This window comes from Suncus etruscus, chromosome 2 (genome assembly GCF_024139225.1).
Source record: "Suncus etruscus isolate mSunEtr1 chromosome 2, mSunEtr1.pri.cur, whole genome shotgun sequence".
NCBI classification, from domain to species: domain Eukaryota; kingdom Metazoa; phylum Chordata; class Mammalia; order Eulipotyphla; family Soricidae; genus Suncus; species Suncus etruscus.
In genome coordinates, this window is record NC_064849.1 from 102,554,503 (window position 1) to 102,562,016 (window position 7,514).

Below are 7,514 nucleotides of genomic sequence, written 5' to 3' on the forward strand. Positions count from 1 at the left end.
ACAGGAACTGAAAAGGGCAGTTTCTTGTCTTACTGACTTGAATGATATATTGCTTTGTAGACATTTTATTTATTTTCTCTCCATGGTTCGGGTTAATTTAATATAGCAAAATAAAGAAAGCATCAACGTATAATAACAATAATTTATAAATTACATCATCATGTATAAAATAGACAAATTAACATTATGTTAACATTTTTGCAGTGTTATTAAGTCTTCCTTGTCTTTAATATCTATCATGCAATCAACATATTTTGAAACAAGATTTATATTTTGGCACATATCTAGGGAAAATAAAACATCATGATATATTAGACTAGAGGAGTGAAATAAATAACAGTTTTATTTATATAACATTTAATGACTTCCAGAGGACAGAATGAATAAATGCTTTTGGAACTTCTGTAATGTGTCAGATTCTCCATCTTTCTCTTTAGAAAATTTATAGATAGAGGCCTAGAGAGCTTGTGTTGTAGAATCTCATTTAATCATCAGCATGGTCTATTTATTTCTTAGTTGAGGAAACAGGAGCACTGAGGTTACATCATCTGTTCATCAATACCCCTACCCCTTCACTCTCCACCCCACTCTTTACCCCTCCATTCTTCACCCCCAAATAATGACTACCTGGAGATAAATTTGGTATGTATGGGTCCACCTCTCAGGTTTTTTCCTAAGCACATGATCAGTTCTGCTATTAATTGAATTATGTAATGCTGATAGTATACTTTGTTAGAAAATCTTTGATTACCTTGTTTCAGGTCCTAGAGGGCAAGCTTTTAATTTCAGTCTTACAAATAAGAGTTAAAGAAATACCCAAGGCTACACATAGTAAGTGGAAAAAATGGGATTTGAAACATCAAATTCTAATTATAGTTTTTTTTTTCTCCTCTGCTATGACCATCGCAGGCTTTAATTTTTTTTATTAGGAGGAGATTTTAAATATATAAACTTTGAGGCTGGAGCAATAGCACAACAGTAGGGCATTTGCCTTTTATGTGGCCGACCCTGTAGGGCCTGCGTTTGATTCTCAGCATCCAATATTGTCCCCTGAAACTGCCAGAAATGATTTCTGAGTTTAGAACCAAGTAACACTTGAGTGCCACCAGGTGTGGCCCCAAAATCAATATATATGTATACGAATATTTATTATTATTATTGTTGTCATGATGATGATGATTATTATTTTGAAAATCCTGCTTCAGAGGTTTCTCCTGTAATCTGGGAGCTTCCCCGCCTTACCCTTTCTTTGTTTTTTGTTTTTGGTCACAGCGGCAGTGCTCAGGGGTTACTCCTGACTCTATGCTCAGAAATCGCTCCTGGCAAGCTTGGGGGACCACATGATATGCCGGGTCGAACCACCGTCCTTCTGCATGCAAGACAAACACCCTACCTCCATGCTATTTCTCCGGCCCCGCCTTATCCTTTCTTTCCTTTCTGCTTCTCTGAAGTCTTCTATGAATTAGGTCATTTACTTTTCTAAACTTTGCTTTTCATTTTGATGCTTAAAAACATAATTCTCATAATTCTCAAAGTCTGTGCCTACTACAAATTTTGGTGAAAGCCAGCCAGGAATTTGCTGCCTTCTAGGTAAACTGGCCAAATTCAGTTTCTGTTTCTTCTCCCAACCCATTCTCTTTCCTTCCTGTCTTCCAAGTAGCCCAGCAGGAAGCAGCAAACACTACATGAGCTGGTCCTCTGCTCTCCTTCTACTAACTAACTCCTTGTCTGGAGATAAAGAGGGGACCTAATAAAGGGGGAACCTTTCTCAAGGCGACTCTTGGGGAGATCTGAAGCTTCCTCATCTCTAGGTACTTACTGTCTATGGTGCTTAGATATTGGCAAATGGTCATTTTACTCTCCTTACTCAGAATATTTCCTCTGCATTTTGTTTTCAGAGTCCTCATGTTCCCAGAAAGACGATTTGAAGTGTTGAGGACATTCTTCCAAGAATTCATGAAGGTCCTGGGTACCTCTGAGAAACCTTGAGTCCAGAATGGGTGGGACTGCTTGATCTTCCTTTTCTTTAGTTACACTCTGACCTTTTCTGATTTATAGTCTGATCTTTAAGTCTGTTCACTCAGGTGAAGCTTAAAGCTGTGGTCCATTTTTTTTTTGGTTTTTGGGTCACACTCGGCGGTGCTCAGGGATTACTCCTGGCTGTCTGCTCAGAAATAGCTCCTGGCAGGCACGGGGGACCATATGGAACACCAGGATTCGAACCAACCACCTTTGGTCCTGGATCGGCTGCTTGCAAGGCAAACTCCGCTGTGCTATCTCTCCGGGCCTTGTGGCCCATTTTTTTAATGGACCACCAGCTGTGGTCTGCTGACCATCTTTTGTTCTTTCCCACTATGCAGAAAGAATAAAAAAAGAGAGAGAGAAAGAAAGGAATGAAGAAAGAAGGAAGAGAGAAAGAACAAAGAAAGAAATAAAAAAGAAAGGTGAAAGAATGAATAAAAGAATGAGAGAACAAGAGAAAGAAAGGAGGGAGAGAGGTAGAGAAAGAAGGAAACAAAAAAGAAGGAAGGAAAAAATTTCCTTTTTTTTGGGAACTTTTTTGGGAACTTTTATTTGGGAACTTGGTGGTTATGCTTATTTCACATTTATAAGAGGTTTTTTTTTTTTTTTTTTTTTTTTTTCCCCCATTGGGGGAGGTATTGGGGCCATTTGTGATCTGTTCTCAGGGTCACTCCTGGTGCTGCTCCTGGGACCATATGCAGTGACTGGTATTGAATTAGGATGTGCTACTAGAATTACTATCTTTCCAGCACCTCCACCTGTTTTTTTTATAGTTCAAAAGTAAATGAGAATAAATAATACTCAAATTTGTAAAAATGTTGAATGTAACTTCTATTTGATTCTTGTAAACTGATGGAAAATTTAAGTATATTAGTAGTAAAGCCACCGATTCTCTTAATGTCTAGTGACCTCAAGTTGAGAAACACAGTATCATTCCATAACAATTTTAAGTAAATTTCTATTGCAAGGACTTCTAATACTTTGTTGAGTGGAGACAATGGCCATCCTTGCCGAGTGCCTGACCTCAGTGGAAATTTTCAGTTTTTTTGCTATTAAGGATAATGTTGGCTATGAGCTTTTTATAGATAGCTGTTATTGTCTTGAAGAAGGTTCCTCCCATACATATTTTGCTTAGGGTCTTAATCATGAATGGGTGTTGGGTCTTATTGAATTCTTCCTCTGCATCAGTTGATATGATTATATGATTTTTTAAATGAAAAACTTTTCTTAAATTTATTTTTTATTTTTTATATCTTTATTTAAGCACCATGATTACAAACATGTTTGTAGTTGGGCTCAGTCATAAAAAGAAGACTGCCCTTCACCAGTGCAATATTCCCACCACAAATGCTCCCCATCTTCCTCCTCCCCCAATCCCTGCCTGTATTTGAGACAGACATTCTACTTCTCTCACTCATTAACATTGTCATGATAGTTGATAATGTTGTCATTTTTCTAACTGCACTCACCACTCTTTGTGGTGAGCTTAAAATTATTATTATTATTATTATTATTATTATTATTATTATTATTTTGTTTTTGGGTCACACCTGGCAATGCTCAGGGGTTATTCCTGGCTCTGCACTCAGAAGTTGCTCCTGGCAGGCTCGGGGGACCATATGGGATGCTGGGAATCGAACTGGTGTCCCTCCAGTGTTGGATGCATAGAGGGCATTTGCCATGACATTGGATTATTTATCTTATTCTTTCAAAAAGCCAGCTCCTGCTTTCATCAATTCTTTGAATTGTTTTCTTTGTTTCTATATCATTTACTTCTGCTCTAAATTTTATTATTTCTTTTTTCTGCTTCTGTTTCAGTTCCTTTATTGTTGGTTTTCCATATATTTAAGGTGTACCTCAAATACTTAGGCCTGTATTGCTATTAGTTTTCCCCAATTACTGCTTTGGCTGGTAATCTGTTTCTTCATTATCATTAGTCTTAATGGATATCTTTATTTCTTTCTTGATTTACTCTTGGACCCAGCTGTTACTAAGCAGCATGTGGTTTACTTTCTATTTGTTGATTTTTCTCCACATCCGCTTTTCATAATAAATCTTTATCTCTGTAGCATTATTATTTAATAGGATGCTTGGTATGATTCTTATATTTGTGAATTTTTGTAATTAGATTTGTGTCTTAAAATGGGATTGATCCTGGGCCCGGAGCAGTGGCGCAAGTGGTAGGGCATTTGCCTTGCATGTGTTGACCTAGGACAAACAGTTGTTTGATCCCCTGGCATTCCATATGGTCCCCCAAGCCAGGAGCAATTTCTGAGCGCATAACCAGGAGTAACCCCTTAGCCGAGTGTGGCACAAAAAACAAACAAACAAACAAAAAAGGGGGGATCGATCCTAGAGAATGTTCTGTATGAATTTGAGAATAATGCATATACAGCTTTTTGAGGATGAAAGGCCCTTTGTAAATCCATTTGTTCCAGGTCTTCTCGTTTATCATTAAGGGCTCTTACATCCTTCCTAATGTTTTGCCTGGTGGATCTATCCAGTGTCAAGAGTGGTGTCTTGAACTCTCTCACTACTATTACATTTCTGTCCATATGTTTTTCTAGGTTTGTGAGCAAAAGCTTTACATACATTGCTGACTGTATATTTGTGTGCATATGTTGGTTAGAGTTAATACTCCTTTTTTTTTGTTTTGTTTGCTGGTTTGTTTTTGGCCATACTCAGCAGTGATCAGGGGTACTTCTGGCTCTGCAGGGTAATATGGCAGGGTTGGGGGCCATATGGAATGCTGGGGATTGAACCTAGGTTAACCATGTGTAGGGCAAATGTTCTATTGGCTGTACTATTGCTCTGGTCCCAAGAGATTTAGTACTTCTTGGTCTATTTTTCCCCTGATCAATAAGTAGTGTCCATCTTGTCTCTAAATGCTTTCTTGACTTTGAATATAATTTGATCTGATTTTTGTATGGCTGCCTCAGATTACTTTTTTAGTAGCTTGTATAATTATTTTCCATTCTTTTAATCTGAATGTGTATCTATCCTGAGATTTTATGTGTGTTTCCTGCAAGCAGCAAATGGTTGGGGTTTGTTTCCTAATCCAATCTGCTACACTGTGCCCTTTGATGGGAGAATTTAGTCAATTGATATTTAAGAAATCTATTAACAGAAGGGGCTGTTGTGTCATTATATTGTGTAGGGTTGTTGCTATTACAATTGTGTATTTGGTTTATACAGCTGATATTTGAGTAGTTCTTCTAGAGTTGGTTTTGTTAGTACAAATGCAGCAACTTCTTTTTTGTCTGACAATGTTTTTAATCCCTCCCTCACAATATAAATGAAAGGTTTCTTGGGTAGTGGACTCTAGGTTTAAATTTTCTTTCATTCCATAATTTGAATATGTCATTCCACTTTTTTCTTGCATGGATAGTTTCAAATAGAAGATCTGATTTGATTCTTATGTTCTTTCTTTAATACTTCAAGTTTTTATCTCCCTTACTGCTTATTTTTTTCAAAAATATTTTATTGAAACCATAGTGATTTATACAGACCTTCATAGTTGGATTGCAGACATACAATAAATCAGGTCTCCCTTACTGCTTTAAGGAGTCTATTTCTTTCCTTTTTTCTTTTCTTTTCTTTTCTTTTCTTTTTTTTTTTTTTTTTTGCCATTTGGCTTACTATTTATATTAGTGTTGTTCTGTTACGGTTTATTTTGTTTGTCATTCTTTTTTGCCTCTTGGATTTGTACAATGATCTCTTTCCAGAGAGTGGAAAAGTTCTCACTACTTGTTCTTCCCCTTTTTCTTTCTCTCCCCTTCTGGTATTCCTACAATTCTAAGATTATTTCTCTTGTTTTTTTTTTCATTAAATACCTTATATTTTTCTATTATTTTGTCTTTCCTTTCTCTTGTGACTTTAACAATGCTTGCTTGCAATTTGTCCTTTATAAGTTTATTTATATGGTTCTCCACTGGTGTGTGATTCTGCTACTATGGCTTTCTAACACATTCTTTTATTCCTTCAATTCCAATTGTAAGAATTCTCTCAACTTCAGAAAAAATTCTTTGAGGCAGTTGAATTGCTCATCTATTGGTTGCTAATTTTAATGACTAGTGTCTCCTTGATTTCTGTTGGTAAGACATCAAATGTTGATTTTAGGTTCTCCTCTATAAGGCTCAGGCATTTTGATGGGCTTGGAGATTTGCCTAGATTTCCTCTCCATATTTTTTTTTTAGATTTTTTTATTTCTCTCCATATTTTCAATTGCAGTTGTCCTCTGTGGTATCACCATTATTCTTTTTAAAATTAATATCTTTATTTAAATACCTTGATTACAAATATGATTGTAGTTGGATTAGAGTCATGTAAAGAACACCAGTGCAACATTCTCATCATCAATGTCCCAAATCTCCCTCCTCCCACTACCCCACTCCCGCCGGTACTCGAGACAGGCTTTCTACTTCCCTCATTCATTCACATTGTTATAATAGTTCTTGGTGTAGTTATTTTTCTAACTGCACTCACCACTCTTTGGGATGAGTTTTATGTTGTGAGCTGGACTTTTCAGCCCTCATTTATTTTGTCTCTGAGAATTATTGCAAAAATGTCTTTTATTTTTCTTAAAATCCATAGATGAATGAGACTATTCTGCATCTATCTCTCACCCTCTGACTTATTTCACTCAGCATAAAAGATTGCTGTAAGTTCCCATCGTAATCTTTACCTGTATTCCTGTATATGATCCCTAGTAAATTATTATGGGCCTTTGTAGTAAAACAATAATTACCTACCTGTTCTCTCTATGCTGCTGTTTCTGTTGCTTACGGAACCAAATCCCCTCCAGGGTATTTACAATGCTGCTCTGACACCAACATGAGCCAGTCCTAAATTGATAACCTGACAAGGAGGAAATGGAAACAACTTGATCTAAGAGCAAGTTGTCCTCCCTCATCAGCTATCAATAAGACAAAATCAGAAAACTGGTCACCCTTTGATATGTGCAAAAGCCAAGATCGCTATATACTGGTTGTTGCAACCAAGTCTGGACAATACACATCCAGGGACCAACAACAACAACAACAGCAACAAAAAGCTCTAGCCTAGCTTTTGGTATACGATCTGTTCAACAAACAAGAGCTCCAATTCCAGAAGTCTGACTGAGACAACTGCAACTGAACGGGTCTTCCGGAAACATAACGAAAGACTTTATCCCAGGCTCCATTCTAAGAGCAACATAACGACCAAGAACACCAACTACAGAAGATGAATTAAAATGACACTGAAGAAACATAACTGCTAGGACCACAAAGAAAGACTTCATAAACTCCATTCCCTGAGCTGCACAGCCACCAAGATCTCTAGATACAGAAGTCTGATTTTACCATCCAAGACAAAGCAGAAGTCTTCCACACACCACGAAAGCAGCAAGGGGAGAGTAAATGATCATGCAAGGAGTCTAGAGTTAATCCCATGACAGTATACTTCAGGGGTGGAGAAACCCTGTATCTCCTAGGTCAAGGGAATTCCCCATC